The 15539-nt window shown below is 52.2% G+C and overlaps 1 protein-coding gene and 1 long non-coding RNA gene across 3 annotated transcripts in view; one reads left to right on the plus strand and one right to left on the minus strand.

Annotated features, from left to right (window-relative positions):
• Window positions 1-1027: 1027 nt before the first annotated feature.
• LOC140844428 (uncharacterized) lies at window positions 1028-9289 on the minus strand. 2 transcript variants are annotated; one of them, XR_012122690.1, is made up of 2 exons: window positions 1828-9289; window positions 1028-1280 (listed from the first exon to the last, which is right to left on the minus strand). It is a non-coding gene; the product is annotated as an uncharacterized lncRNA (long non-coding RNA). The 2 variants fall into 2 exon arrangements; XR_012122689.1 differs by having other exon boundaries at window positions 1028-1285.
• Window positions 1274-15539, plus strand: part of PRDM11 (PR/SET domain 11) — an 85109-nt gene continuing 70843 nt past the window's right edge. The window contains exon 1 of the mRNA XM_036996673.2: window positions 1274-1517. The gene's annotated coding sequence lies outside the window, so the exon portion shown is untranslated. The remainder of the gene's footprint in view (window positions 1518-15539) is intronic.

Raw genomic sequence — 15539 nt, forward strand, 5'->3', positions numbered from 1 at the left:
CCACACCACCTCCCCCAAACATCCAGAGTCCAAAAGTCACCAGCATGTCCTGGGACCTGACCATGGACGCCCATCAGGGTCGGGGGGGTAGGCTCCTAGCCTGCAGCGACCATAACAGGGAACTCCAACCTTTAGGAGGAAGGCCTCCCTGGGGTGGTACCCGCCGGAGGCCACGTGCCAGCTCTTGCGGTGCTTTGCTGGAATTTTCGGGAGGTGCCTTTCCAGGATCTAATCCCTCTGGCAACCTCCAACTAAGGGTCATGGCCCGTTTTTAGAGCCACAGCCGTACAGCCTCCCAGGCAGGAGAGACTTAGCAGAACCGCCACACGCCTTGCAGACACGCCAAGAGAAAGGGGGTTATTTTGGGAATGGTTGTCCTGGTTACGCCATCCCGCGGCGTCCTCTGTCCCCACACAACCCGTCGGTTTTCTGGACGCGCCAAGGGAAACCTTTCAGTCTTCGAATCACTTTGTCTTTACAAAAATACGCCCCTTTTCCTCGCTACCTTGTCTCTGTTTTTGAGTCCCATTCACAGGTGGAGAAACTGAGGAACCGAGCAAGTGACCACGACTTAAACATCTTCTGCGAGCCAGCTAGGGACGAAGCCCGCTGTTCTCAGAATGTCAATCCCTGTGACAGATTTCGATTTGGAGAACGCACGTGTTTACCGACTTTAAAACCTCAGCCCCATGTAAATAGTTAACATTGTAAGCGAACCCCCAAGTCCCTTCCTCTCAGCTTTCAGAGGTACTCTTATGTTTTACAACTTTAGTTTGTATTTCCAATCCGCCGGACAAAGGGTTAAACGGGACCAGGAGGGGGCCTTTTGCGGGCGGCAGGGCCTCGAAAGGGTTAAAAATATAAACACATTTATTCCCCTAACAATATGGTTCAAAAGGGGCAGCGACAGGACCAGGAAAGCCAAGGAGTCCCCCCAACAATAGAATGACTTTAAATTCCAGAACTTTTAATTCCGGACCCCCTCCCCCCCCGCCACCAAAGTGTCCCAGTTCCAAAGTTCTTTCAACCTTCTCTTTTTTCATTTATTTATTTTTCTCCATTTCTCCGCGGGGTGGATTATAAATCTCGTCCTCTCCTTTCTGGTTCCAGGGCTAGGTTCCCCCCTCCGGGAAGCGCGCGGGGCGGGGGCTAAGGGGGGCCCCGGGAGTTTTCTCCGGGGCCGAGTTGGGACGCGGCTGGTGAGTCCCGGCTCCGGCCCCTGAATTGGGGGGTCCGCGTCTGCCCCAAACGCCGCTTTCTTCCGTTTTCCATGTCATTTCCTGTACTAATAAGATGGTGGTCAAAGCAGGGGAGGAGAGCAGCAGCGAGTCGCCGCCGCCGCCGCCGCCGCGCCGAGGCTGGCGCTGAAACTTTGCCCCGCCGGGGACCAGCGCGCCCACAGCGCGGCCGCCCCCGCCGCGGGGGCCGCCAGCCGGGGCCGCGCCGCCTCCGCTGAGCCGTCCGCCGGGCCGCCCGTGCCTCCCGGGCCCCGCGGCTGCCGCAGCATTCCTAGGAAGGTGAGTCAGCCCCGGTAGCCAATGTGGCCATTGAAAATGGCTTCGGAAAGCGCTCGGCAGTTTGCCAGCGAGCGCGGGGACCGCCGGTGCAGAGGCTGCGAGCGGCTGCGGGGGACGCGGGCAGCCGGAGGCCGGCGCCGGCGGAGCTGGGGGCCCGGGCGGCGCAGGCGAGGACCGCGGGGGCGGCTCGTCCCGGCCCCGAGGTGGGTTAACCCTCGGCAGGTAGCTGCTCCCGCCGCCGTCGCCGCCGCCGCCGCTGCGGGAATCAGGGGCCGCCCCTCCGCATCCTCCCTCCCCGTTTCCTTCTCACTCGCTCGCCTTGCTACAATGTAGCCTTTTCTCTGCGCCGATGTTCCGCCCGCTGACTGACGTGGCCTCGGACCAATGGGAACAGCGGCCCGAGCCAAGCGTTCGGAATGAGAACGCGGTGACACGGTCGGGGCGGGGCACCGAATGCTGGAGGGCTTGCTGTGGCCGCTGGCCTAGTTCTTGAGGGCACTTTCCTCTCGGCCCTTGGGGCAAATGTGCGGGCTCAGACCCCTCGGGATGCAATGGGGCTTCTTCCAGCCCTTCCGTGATTTCCCTCTAAACGCTGGAGGCCGTTTCTTTATTGTATTTTAATTTTAGTTGCGGTGTAGACTATTCGGGAAATGTCTCCGGAGTGTAGCCTCCATCCCCAAATCGAAATCCCCAAGGTACTCTCTTACGCAGAAACTGCTGGAACGTAGCGACTAATGACCTTTCTCCGGTCAAGGCCAGCACGCCCTAGGCAAGTCGCTGCAAGGCGAATACAGATGTCTTGGGCAATGGGTGACGCTTGTTGAAAAGTTGCTTGTGTCTTGAACCGGGTTGGGGGATTGGGCTTTTGACCCTCCCCTGGGGTGGGGTGGGATTTAGGAGAGAAAAATGCTAAATCTCTCTTCTTAGATGCTTGCTTCATGTGGAGAAAGGCTGTGGTATATAATTTAGAGTGGCTGCGAGGCAACACCCAGTTCTTTGTGCACGGGGACTGGAGGCAATAATGAGAGATTGCTCTTAATGCCTGGAAACCCTGTAAACTTTGGGGTTTTGTCTCTGCTGGGACAAAAAAATTTTCCATGAAGCATGATGCCTGGACCTACAAAAACTTGCCTTTGCCTACATTTCCCCTTGAGGGGAAGGAAGTTTTTGGGGTGTGGGGTCCATGGGCCAGAAGTAACAGGCTGTTGTCTCCTTCCCTGGGGAGTGGGAAGTGGGCAAGCAGAGTTCTCTGTTGGGCACATGTCTGAAAACCTTTTCTGGGAACAGAGCCTAGGCTGGTTGCTTTAGTTTAATGAAAAGGGGCCTCTCCATTGGAGTCCCTCCTCCCCTTCTTAATTAATAACTGTGAGACTTTGTTTGGATTTGGCCATGTTACCTTTGACCTCTCTGAACCTTGCTTTTCCATCCCTAAAATAGGCCCACCAAAGTCTGTCTGGTAAGGCAATTGTGAGATTAAATGAGATAAGGAGCAAAAAAAAAAAAAAAATGCCTAGCCCATGCCTGAAACATGATTGAAGCAGTGTTATTCTCTCTCTCGCTGGGACTACTGCAGAACATACTACCTTAGGACTGTTAGGCCCCACCCAGGTCTGTCCAGTCACAAACTGACAGGGCTTTCTCAGAGGAGCAGGGCCAGAGTTAATTTCTCTCCCTAGTGACCTTCTCAGAGATGAGGAGCTCACCTCACTTGTCCCAGGAGCTTTGATCTGCCATCACAACTATTACTTGTGTACTATTTTGACATGAGCTTTAATTCTGTCCTCTAAACCCCTTGTACTGATGACTTCGTAGAGCTGTTATCCTTGGTGTCAAGGAGACACCTCTATCATCTGAATCTTTCCTTACTTGTACTTTACATGGATGGGAAGGTGAGGTATCCCTGGTTTTAGGTCATTGGCAAGTATGAAGGAACTAAAGACAACTGGACTAAGTCAGGAGTCATGCCCTCTTGGCTCTCTGAGTCATGACAAACACATAGGGTGTAAGCCTGTCCCATAATCTTCCTCCCAAACCTCCTCCAGGACTGTAATCTTGGCCAAGGCTACCACCATCCTACTAGTCCTCAAGGCAGAAGCCCCAGTACCTCCATTCTCTTACCCCACCACCCTCCATCTCCAGATCTAGAGGACTTCAGCCTATAAATTGAATCCATCCACTTCTCTCCATTGCCTCATCTCCAGCATCTCAATTAAGCCACCACTGTCTCTCCCCAGGACAAGAGCCTCCTAATTGTCCACCTGTGACTCCCCTCTATGCCAGTCTCAGCACTGCAATTGTGTTCTAAAAGTCACATCAGGCCTTCCATTTCCTGCGTTAAAACACAGAAAAGTCCTTCCATTGCTTTTGAGATAAAGGGGGAAATTGTTAAATGTGACCTAAAAGCGTTTGAGTGATCTGGCCCATACCCTTTCCTTGGCCTCCTTTCCCAGTCTCCACTAGATCTCTCTCTCCTTCATGCCCTATTCTTTCCTGCATTTCCTGATCCCTCCTTCTGGAATACTAAAACCATTGTGATCTAATGAATGAGTTAAGGTTGGTAAAGGGCAAGATGGGGTGGGACAGTGTCTGATGGTCCTTAATAGTACCCCCTAAATATTCCCAGTTTATCCAGGCACAGGGTAAGATTGAGTCTAGGTCCCCTGGTGCTTGGGTGGGGACATGTGACTGGCCAGTGAGTTGTGAACTAGAGCAATCTATGCCACTTCTGGACTAAAGCTTTAGTTGCTGGTGTGAGACCCTTCAGAGGGCTCGTTTCTTGGGACATGACAACCAGCAGCAGGGTGGTGGTGGCTGCTTTTGGTAGCCTGGGTCCTTGTTTCACCACATGAATGGAGCTCCTTGAAAGCCCCATGATGGACATGCAGCATGACTGATAACTAAGTCTTTGTTGTTCTAAAACTAAGAGATTTCAGAGTTGTTTGTTACTGCAGCATAGCCTAGCTTGTCCTGACAAATACAGGGACTAGAGGAGTGTTCTAGGCAGAGACAAGTACACACACATACAGACTTGGGAAGGCTCATCCTCAGCAGCCAGGGTGACCTTTTTTGACAGACAAACTTGAGTCTATCAGCTTTTGCCTGAAAAACCTTCAGAAACTCCTGGAACTTTTAGTACAGAAATTCTTAAGCTGCCCTCCAGGTCCTGTGGGGAAACCATCTTGCATGCCTCCATTTGCCATGTTCTGCCTAGTATGGTGCTTTCCTCAGTTTGTTCCCTCTGTTTTAATGGTGCATTCCACTCCCGCTGCTTAGGCCCCCTCACCCTTCACCTTTCAGCTTCAGCATCTCTCCAGGGAAGTCCTCCCTGATTAGGTTGAAGCCTCCATTATAGCCTCTCATGCCCCATGAACCTCTCCTATGTAGCGTCGCCTTAGTAGCAGTTTTGCATTTATTAGTGTGATTATTGGTTGCAGTCTTACTCTCTCATCAGACAATAAGCTGTGCGAGGACAGGGCCCAGCATGGCTTGTGCGGCCCCTATGTTTCCAGCGTCTGCATATGAGACTGCTTGATGAATACCTTCTGGTGAATCCCCGAGCATTGGCTGTGGGCTCCCTGTGTGCTGGGGGCTGAGGACAGGATTAATGACTGCTGCTTCCCTGGGGTATGGGCTGGCCGTACAGCTGGAAGGAGGTGTCAGACATGGCAAGCAAAGTGACTGGCCTGTAGAGTACAGAAACCAATAAACTCCCCAAAGTTACAGAGGACCATGCCCCAGCAGGGCCATGATCCTGGGATGTCTGAGAGGAAATTCCAGGAGAGCAAGAAGGTGAGATTTAATAGACCCTCAAGGTCTCTGCTGATCTAGAAAGTACATGATTAAGTGAAGGGGCCTCAGCCTAGGAGATCCAGGCACGATGAAGATGAAAATAATGATGAAAGCGGCTAATGTTTATGAAGAGCATTTTGTTTCAGGAATGGTTCTAAGCATACCATACATATATCCGATGTCAGTTCTACAAGGTGGTATTATTTATTATTTCTGTTTCACAGATGGGGAAACTGAGTACCCAAGAGGCGAAGTAAGTGGTCTGGCCAGGATCAGAATCCTGACTCTCTGTTGCCCCCTTCCTAGGGGATGCCACCCAGACCCACCAAGGAGAAGCCCTTTTGGATATGTTGTGTGGGGTTATAAAGCCCTTTTTGGAGGACAAGTTTCCAGGAGGTAACACCCATCCAACATTGGCATTTGAGCAAGGGAGGTTCCAGCTCAGAGGTGCCTGGTGGCCTTGGTGCCAGGGCAGGTCTAGAATTGTGCTGTGCATCTCCACCTCTGCCACGGCCTGCGAGTCCTTGGAGGCCCCAGAGCCTCATGTTCTCAGAGTAGGCCTAGGAGGGGCTTCCCTGCAGCTGGCCCAGGGGCAGTACCGGAAAAATAAGCTGTGCAGAAAGAAAAAAAAAACAATAAAGAAAAAAGAAAAATGTGCAGTTATTTTTATAAAGCCTGCTTCCTATTGCAGATTTGGATCTGCTTGGAAAGGCCAGTGTTCACACAGTACAGCCACACATGTGGTGGCATCCCTGGGCTAAAGCTCCATAAGAGGGGAAGGCTGGGATGTCCTTCAGTCCTTCATTCATTCCTCAGGTAGTCAGACTCAGGTGCTATCCCTGTGCCAGGCACTGGGCTGGGCTTGGGGGATACTGTGTGGAACCCAGTCCTTGCCCCTAAAGAACTCAGAGACCAGTGTGAGAGGTGGGCAGTTACAGGTTACAGCAGAAGGGTGCAAGGGAGACAGCCATCGACTCCAAGTAAAGCTTCCCTGAGGAGGAGGCCTTTCAGCTGGACTTGGAAGGAGGTGTGGGATTTGGAGAGCAAAGAGGGAAGAGGCATTCCTGCATGGGGTTTGGCTTGTACAAAGGTACGATGAGCACACTGAAGGGCTTGGAGAGGCTCAAGTAGTTTGTTTGGCAGGAGGGTGTGTGTAAGGGAGGAGAAGGAGGGCAATAAACCTGGAATGAGAAAAATAGTAATAATAATAGGATGACTAACAGTCCTCATGCTGCCTCAGGACCTTTGCATTAGTTGTTCCCACTCCCTTGAATGTTCTTACCCACTGTCTCCATGCCAGGCTTCCTCACTTCCATCAGAATGTGCTTAAATATCACCTTCTTCTGGGCACTTTCCTTTTTAAAATTGTAACCCCTACCTCCTTGACCACCCCATCCCAGTCTCCGCTTTTTTCTCCTCAGTACATAGCACATATAACATGTCCTATGTTACTTGTTTATTTTGTTTTGGCTGCCTCCCTTCATTATACTGCAAGCTCCCAGAGATCTGGACTTCTTAGTTTTGTTCACTACTGTATGATCAGTGTTTAGCACATAGTAGGGCCTCAGGTATTTGTGGAATAAGTAAATGAATTGAGCACTTAGTATGTGCAAAGTGCTTTACATGCATTTTTCATTTAATCTTCCCAGCAGAACCCTGATATTTCCCCATTTTTTAGGGGAAATAGGAGACCAAGGCTCGGCAGTGGGGTAACTTGCCTGAGGTTTCCCATTTGGTAAGCAGCACAACTGGGGTTTGAAGCCCGGCTGCCTGGCTCCTGAGCCCTCCTGCCTAGCCCTTGATGCTCTGCCCCAGCCAGGTTATGAAAGGTCATGGCTGCTGTATACTCTGTCTCTGGGGCCACAGATAGCCATAGAGGCTTCTATGAGGAGGAAGCAGGCATGGTTATCGGCTCCAGCTCCCAGAGATTGGCGGCACCAGCAGCTTGGGCAAGAGTTTGGAGGCAGGGAGGCTGATTAGGAGGCTGTTGCAGCAAGCAAGGTAAGAGAGGATGAGGTGAGGGCCTGTTGGTGTCCATTCCAAGGGGAAAGGTGGGGGGCCAGGGACTGGGCTCTCCATACTAGGGTTCAGAGCAGGTGGGCTGGGGCATAGTTCTCGGGCACAGGGGCACAGGTTTTTTATAGCGTGCCTGGCTTCTGTTTCTGGGTAGCCAGGGCACCCCTAGGTGAGATCCAGCAAAGTGCCTTGGGCTGGCCTCTTGGCAGGGAGGGAGGAAGTGAGAGGGAGCCAGGGGAGCAAGTGGGTAGGGACAGTACTGTGCCATGAAGGGGGTGTGGGCCCCCCTGTTCAGTTAGTGCTCCTGCCATTGGCAGCTGGGAGACTGGGTAAGAGGCTGCCTTCTTGGGGTTGCCTGTTTCCTCATCTGCGAAGTGGGGGTGATGATAATGCCTGCCTCATGGGGGCCCCAGAGGAAGAAGCATGGAGTCCCAGTGTGTGGCTCTGGGCCACAGGGCATGGAAATAATCATGTGCCTCTTACTGGGGACAGCAGTGCCTAGATATGAGAGAGGGCATGCATCCTGGAGGTCTCTCTACTTCATGGCGACCTGACCACACCTTCAGACACTGGCACCTCCTCCATGGGCTTGTGATCAAAGCCAGGTATACCTGGGCCTCAGTTTCCCTTTCTGTAAGTGGAATCAGTAGTAACAGTTCTGTGCTATGTTCTGCTCTGTGGAAGAGAACTTTTTCCTCTGCGTTTTCAAGACCAAATTTAAGAGGAAAACATATTATGTCCTAAGAGGTCACTTTCTCATCCATTTATGGATGAGGAAACTAGGGTTCAGAGAGGTTAAGTGACTAACTCCAGATCACACAGCCATAATCTAATCTTTCCAATCACCCCAAGGAACCCACATTTTTAAAGGAAGTCTAAAGGAAGCCATAACAATTTCTAGCATGTCCCCTGGGTGCTTTAAATACGGAATTTGATTTATAAGCTCTTCGTTTACACAGCAGGTTTCAGGACACTTTCCCCACCCCAGGAACCTCGTGGGTTAGAACTTGCAGGCACAGACAGACCAAGTTGGACAGACCAAGAGCCTACAGTGAAATGACACTGGGTGAGGGGATGAAGGTGGAGAGGGACAGAAAGCTGCTGGCTGCCCTGCTGTCCAGCATTGGCCTCAGATCAGGGATGGGTGCTGAGGGATGGGGACCCTGTTTGCAAAGTGAGGCAGACCTGGGCCTCTAGAGCCTTCCATACCTTCTAAGGCTTTCTTTCTACCCCTTTCTCATCCCCACCCCACCTGATTCATAAGGGCAACCCAGGGCTCTTCCCAGCTTTACTTTCTCCCAAATTCCTTATCATTCGCCCATGAAGCTGGCAGGCCAGCTCTCCATGACTCCATTTCATAATGGAGAAAACAGGCTCAGGGAAGTGAAGTGACTTGCTGGAGGTCAATTTAGGGAATGACCAAGCTGAACTTCTAACCCCAAGTTTAGCACCCCTTCCTCTGCACCCCAGTCTTCCTCTTCCTGCAATCAAAGTGGAATGGGGAGCTCTTGAGAGTTTTAGCCCAGTCTGTGTGCCCTGTCCTCCAAAATGAGGCTATCTGGCCACACTGCTACATATCTGTAGTGGCATGGAGCTTACTTCATCCTGGGGGACAGAGGCATCAAACCCCTGGTCATGTGCATGAAGGGACTTGGGGTGGGGAACGTGTAGTGACTAGTGGGCACCTTCTCTTTGGCTCATAGCAATGTTGGAGGCGAGAGTGGAACCAGCAGGCAGGAAGATCAACTTGACTCAGGCACTGAGCTGGGCTGGTGTGGACGTCAGCGAGCAAGTAAATATGGAACTATCCCCACGATGTCAGCTTTCCCAGAGTGGCTTCTCCCACTATCTCACACTTCCCCCAAGGGAAAGGGGCAAGGGCCAAGAAGGCATCCTGCTGCTCAATGCCCAGGGGATCGCCAGCTTGGGAGGCCCAGGATGGCTGAAAAGCAGGGATAGAGCATCTCGTGGGGGCAGCTGTCCATGACCCAGCCGGGGTGAACTCAGCATTGTCATGGCCCAAGGTGCAGGGAGGGTGGGCTGTGGGTGGGTGAGGGAGCAGGTTGCAGTCTGGGGACCTTTCCTGACCTCAGAGCCCGACAGCTCACTGCCCTGACCCAAACAGGGTGGCATTTCCCAGGGTGGTGCAAGGCCCCTCCTCAGACAGCTGTGCTACAGAGGGAAAGCCGGACCAGCCAGGGGGGGGCCTGGTATTTGGAGAGAAGGGGAAGAGGGTCACAGGCTCAAGATATCCCAGGGAGAGGGGCAGGGTGAGAAGGGAGAAGGCCCTTTGCCTGGGGTAGGGAAGGGCAGGGGCATGAAATCTTCAAAGGATATCTGCCAACTTAGTAGCTAGGGAAGAATTTACCCCAAAGTTGGGTCTTGGGGACATCATGAGCAGAAATGGAGGATCCAGGCCTGAGTTTTGGGCTCAGTGATCCTGAGCCTTCTATAAGCATCAGGAGTAGCCAACCTGAACAAAACTTCAAGGTGTGTATGGGCCTGCCTGAAGCAATGAGCTGCCCCATGATGCTCATGCTATTAGCCTCAGTTTACAAAGGAGAAACAGGCCCAGAGGAGTGACTTAACCCAAGGTCATCCAGCCAAGAAAGGCTGAGCCAGGATTTGAACCCAGGTCTGTCTGATTCTGGAGTCCTAGCTCTTCACCCTGCATGGACTGCCTCACTGTTACTGTAGTGGGAAACCTGTCAGGAGCCTATGCTGGCGGGGAGATTGGGTAGAGGACACCAGGTGTCTGCTCCTGTGATATGCTGGGCGGTACAGAGAAAGTACAACTTGGGCCAGCTGTGTGTTCAGGCTAGACACCCTTTCTGTGCTATGTGCTCATCTGAGAAATGGGGACACCCAGCACAGGTACTGCCCATGTTACAGGGTCGTTGGGGCCTTCCCATCCAATATTTGGGTCAGCAAATGGAGCTGACCTTCATGGAATAACCTCCGGTCTCTGAGAGTCCAAACAAAACAAATGACGATGGGCCCTGTCCCCAGGTTCCTCTGGGAACACCAGGTACAGGATCCTGCCAGTGCCACAGGGAGGTTGTTCTGCAGACCCCTGCCTGTGTGGGAGCTGTGCATTAGTGGTGTGGTGAGATAGGGGCAGATATTGAGAGTAAGTGTGGAGAAGCTCATTTTGCAACTTGACATTGCTGCATCATTTGTTATTGTAATTTACAAAAGTATCAGTTGGTAACATATTGGAAAACTTTTTTAAAAGTCTCTTTATCACAAATAGTTTGAGCAGCTGTGGCCCAGATCCTAACTGTGATTAAAGGTAGGAAGTGCCCTGTGTGCTCAGGGAGGTGGTAGAGAAGGGAGCAAGTCATTCTGCCATGGGTGGGAGAGGGAGAACATGATTAGGCTTCCCAGAAGAAGTGACATTGAGCTGGACCTTGAAGGAGAAATAGAAGTTTGCCAGGTGGAGGGAGAGGGAAGGACATATTGGGCACTGGGAACAGTATGTGCAAAGACAGACAATGTGAGGATCTGGTGGTTCAGCAAATGGCAAGTGGCCTTGGGTGTGTGGAGAAGAGGCAGTGGAGATGGCCCTGGCAGATTAGGCCAGACTGGGAGGGCCTTGAATGCCAGGCTAGGAAGCTGAGATTTAAAGACTGTTTTGGAGGCAGAGGTCCTGAGGTGGGAGATAAGATCACAGCTGAGCAGGTGCTTTAAAGGACTGAAGGGGACATCCACATGGCATTCCTCTTTGGTCTCAGCCTTTAGGGAGGCTGCTGCTTGGTGCCAAGTGGAGTATGTTTCTGGTGAGAAGGCCTCTCTTCATCTCTTCTGGGGCAGGCAACCCTGTAGTTCTGCTAGGGCCTGTCTTCCCAGGCTGTTCTGGCCAGGGGTCAGCATCTAGAGTGGTGGGCTGCCCATAGTGGGACCCTCTTGTCCCCACGGCCTGATGCTGCCAGTGCTGTAAGGGGGTGTGCTGGCTGCAGAGTCCAGAGCTGGGCTCAGAGTGTGGGCTGAGTTTGAGGCTGATGCTGGGGGTAGGCCAGGTGCTGGGAGCCTGGTGTGTGATGGCATGGAGTCTGCTCAGGTGGTGAGCAGTAGACGGCTCCTGATGTCACTTCCTGTACAAGTCCTCTGACTGAGTCGGAGCTGAGGCCTTCCTTTGTGGCCTGAGGAGCATACCTCTGGTTGAGGTGACAAGCAACAGTTCATGTCTCAACCTGGGCAGCTCAGGCAAACAGACAGCACAGTGTCAGGGGGCTGCTGCTATTCCTCAGCTCTGGTGCAGCCACCTGTCCTGAGAGGAGCCAAATGCCTGCCCAGGGGCTGCTGGGGCATGTAGGCCTGGGCCTGCATATGGCCCCAAGTCCGCAGAGAATGCTGGCCAGTCTGGGAGGGATCTTTGGGAAGCAACTATCCTGCCTGGCCCACCTATGCCCTCCTTCTCTGGGGCCCCTGTTGAGGGTGGCCCAGCCTCCTGCTCCCTCCCTGCTGCTTTGTCAGCTGGGCCCCACAGCAGCCTGGCTGTCTGGCTGCCATTCAGTGGTGAGTCCAGCAGCCTGGGATCCTGTGGGGATGGGGTTAGGCAGGCATTTGCAGCCTGTCCAGGTGCCTGCTTCAGGCCCAGGCGTCACTCAAGCACTATGGTTTTGATAGTGGCTTTGGTCGTGCTTGGAAGCTTAAAGCTTAAGTCCTCGGACCTCTAAGGCCCTTCCTCTGCTTGGTCTGGTTCCATGCTGGCCTCAGGACTTGTCATAGCCTGAGGGTGTCCCTGAGGTGGGGGAGGGTGGCCCTGGGGCAGCTGAGCCCACCTCAGGCTTTATCTTGCTGCCACACCTCTCCCAGAGCCTGCACCTTTGAGTACCAGGAGGGACCTCCTTTCTTTGTTTCCAGGGGGCCTCTCCTCACAGGACACGCCAAGCCTGTTCTACGTGACCCATGCCACAGACTGAATGAATTCCCCAAAGCTGTGGTCCATGCTCAAGGTGGCTGCATTGCTGACCACAGCCTCTTTGCTTTTCCTCTCCTTGATTCCCCTCCGCAGTTCTGTTGCCTGCCCTGTCCCAGTTCCCTGGGCTGTGGGTGAGACAAGGACTTGCTGGCCCAGCTCCCACAGATCCCCTCCCCCAGTTTCAGGTGGAAACCAGACTCCTCCTTTTCACCTGCTGGTGTCTCCCTGCCCTCCCCGAGCACCCTGGCCCTTAGCCCAGGACAGTGGCCAAGAAAGGCTCCACTGCGCTTTCAGACACTCCTTTCTCCTTCCACACCCCTCTCTCTACCTGGAGGATCCCTCTACCTGCTGCCTTCTGGTCCCAGCGTTGGGTCAGCAAGGGGCTCCTTTCTGGTGTCCTGGACTCCCAGATGTGCAGCAACTAAGTGATTTTGGGGGCTCAGCTGTAGCCATCTCCTTTTCTCAGTGCCTAGTGTCCATGGCAGGGATGGGACCTCACAGTTTGTGGGAGTCTGTATGACTCACATATAAGCTACTTGGACAATATTCTATTTCGTCTGTGCAGTAGGCTTGGGAGGTAGATACTGTGAGCCCATGTTGCAGATGAGAGAGTTAAGGCTCCACAGGGTTTAGTGACTTTGTCAAGGTCTTATAAGGCAGTCAGTGGCAGAGCTGGGACTCAGACTCATATCTCTTGGCTCTTTTCTTGACCCCAGTGCTGTCTTTAAGTTAAGCGCTTCACTGACCTTTGCTTGTTATATTGTTAGGGGTCAGTGCCTAGGTCTGGCTAGGGCCAGAGCTTAGCCTGCTGGGGCTTAGGGCTCACTGCGTGGCTGGGGCTGTTGCCTGGGCTCAGTGTGACAGTCAGGGGCAGCAAGCCCTGTGAACATTTCATGTTCACTCGCTCCTCTTTCTTCCTAAACTCTTATGCCCAGTGTGAGGTCCTCCTAGAGACACGGCCTCTGGGAGTCTAGGCTGATGCCAGGCATGCTGCCCAGGGGCTGCGATCTGGTGGAACAGAGCGGCTGGGGCTAGGAGTCACTGGGGGACATAGGAGAGGAAGAGGATGGCTTTGCACCTCTGACTGAGACACAGTGAGGGTCTACAATGCCTGGCATCTCTCCTCCAGTGTCTGATGCGCTCTGCTTCCTTAAAGCCACTCTTGATGATGGTAGAGTAAGGGCTTCACTCCTACTCCACTGAGGAGTCTCCGAAGTTCAGAAGGGCCAGCTAACCCAGCTATCCTGTGGTATTCCAGTTCTCTCGATTTTCCCCACCCCAACACAGATACTTCCAGGGGCCAGCAGCTCTCTGGTTCCCAAGGCAGCTCATTGTGTCTTTTTTTATGTTTTACTAAGTTTTAAGTTATGTATGGAATATATAAATCCATTTTTTTGTAAAAAAGTCAAATATTATTTAAAAAGTTCAAATTATCTTCTTTGATAACCACAATATTCCAGTCTCCTCTTCAGGGTTAGTCATCACTGTTATTACATTCCTTCTAGATCTTTTCCTATATAGTGACACACAGAACCTGTAGGAATATATGCCATTATAGTGTGCATGAGGGGTGTGTGTGTGTGTGTGTTTCAACAAATTTAATAGAGATCATTCTGAAAATGGCTTTTCTCATTTACTATTGGATCTAGGAAATCTATTCGTGGTTTTACATAGCAAGCTACCATATCTTTTTTCTTTTCTTGTTTTTTTTTTAACTGATAAACAGTAGTTTTAGAGAAGATCATCATTTATTTAGCCATTTTCCTACTGCTGGACATTGAGGTTACTTCTGATTTTATTCTCATGCCTCCTTGGGCATACCTAGGGTAATAGCTGCTGGTTATAGGAGCCTGTTGTATTTTTTAAATTATTGTGCAATATTTAAAATCTGTCCACTGAGACTTTGCACAGAACTAATGTCTCCCTATGGGTTCCCCACTATTCCTGAGCCCATTCTCTAGAGCCAGAGAGAAAGTCTGCTCGCCTCTCCCCTGCCAGTCTCCAGAGAGCTGGAAATAGTGGCTGTGGCCCCTAGAGCCTTTCCTCCTTCACACTTGGGTTTTTCTACTTTTACTCAAAAGGCACACTTTTGGGTGACTCCTCGTGTGGGCAGCTGGTGTGGTATGTAAACTCCGGAGTCAGAATGCTTTGGTTCAAATCCTCATGTTGCTGGGAAATCTCCTTAATCTCGCTGTGCCTCAATCATCCTCTGTAAAATAGAGATGACAATAGCATCTATGTCATAGCTTCTGTGAAGACAATAAGCCAACACATGTAAAGTGCAAATGCTGTGTCAGGCGCATAATACCATCCCAATAATATTATTACCCTGGGCCCTCTTGTCTGCATTAGCTCCAGACCCCATGTCAGTGAGCACAGGGTCTGCATTCCCAGTGGGCAGCCTGGGATGGCTCCAGCCTTTGCAATGGCTTCATCCCACTGTCCACTCACTGATCTCCCAGAGGAGGCTGCTCCCTGGGAATGCAGCGGGCGACTGTATTTCTCCCTGGCTTGGCCCTGCAAGTTCTGGACCAGGGCCTACGGGGAGGGAAGGAGGTCAGCCTGAACCTTCACTTGGGGGTGGTGGCCAGGAGCCTGGTAACGTAACCCCACACCTCAGGCAGATTTACCAGCTCTCAATGGGACCTGTTGTGGCTGGTGATTTGATCTCCCTTGGCCTGCAGGGTGGACAGGAGAATAAAGCAGCTTGGAGCCAGCCTTTCCCCTGAAAGCCTGGGGTCCCTTTGGGCTTCATTGGCTGTCTAAGCAAGGGTTTGACTTTCAGCCCAGGGGCAAATCTTTGCAGAAGATTCTGTATTTAGTGCTGGAAAGAATGGCCCTTTTGCTCTTTTCCTCACCCCACTCCTTTCAGATTCTAAACCACCTTTAAGCCACCATCTAACCAGCTCCTCATAGCCACCCTGGGAAACAGGCAGCCTGGCCAAGGCCATTTTACAGATGTGGAAACTGAGGCTCAGAGAGGTTAAGTGACTTTCCCAAAGCCACACAGTTAGCTGCTGGCAGATTGGAAACATACCTGGGCTGCCTGGCTCCTTGTTTAGTTCTTTTTCATGAGGCCACCCACTGTAACAGTCTTGGTGGAAGGGGCCCTGCTGGGCAGCCCTGCTTGATCTCTTGCCCTCTGGTCAGTGGCATGTGTGGTCAGTGAGCACAGAGGGTTGAGATTATTTCTTGAGAGGCGAGGCACACTGTGGCTGGCCTGAAGCCCAGCTGTAGCTCATTCCCCAGCACCAGCTACAAACCCTCTTGGTAGCCAGAGGTGGCAGGGGCCA

This window comes from Manis javanica, chromosome 11 (assembly GCF_040802235.1).
Source record: "Manis javanica isolate MJ-LG chromosome 11, MJ_LKY, whole genome shotgun sequence".
Taxonomy (NCBI): Eukaryota; Metazoa; Chordata; class Mammalia; order Pholidota; family Manidae; genus Manis; species Manis javanica.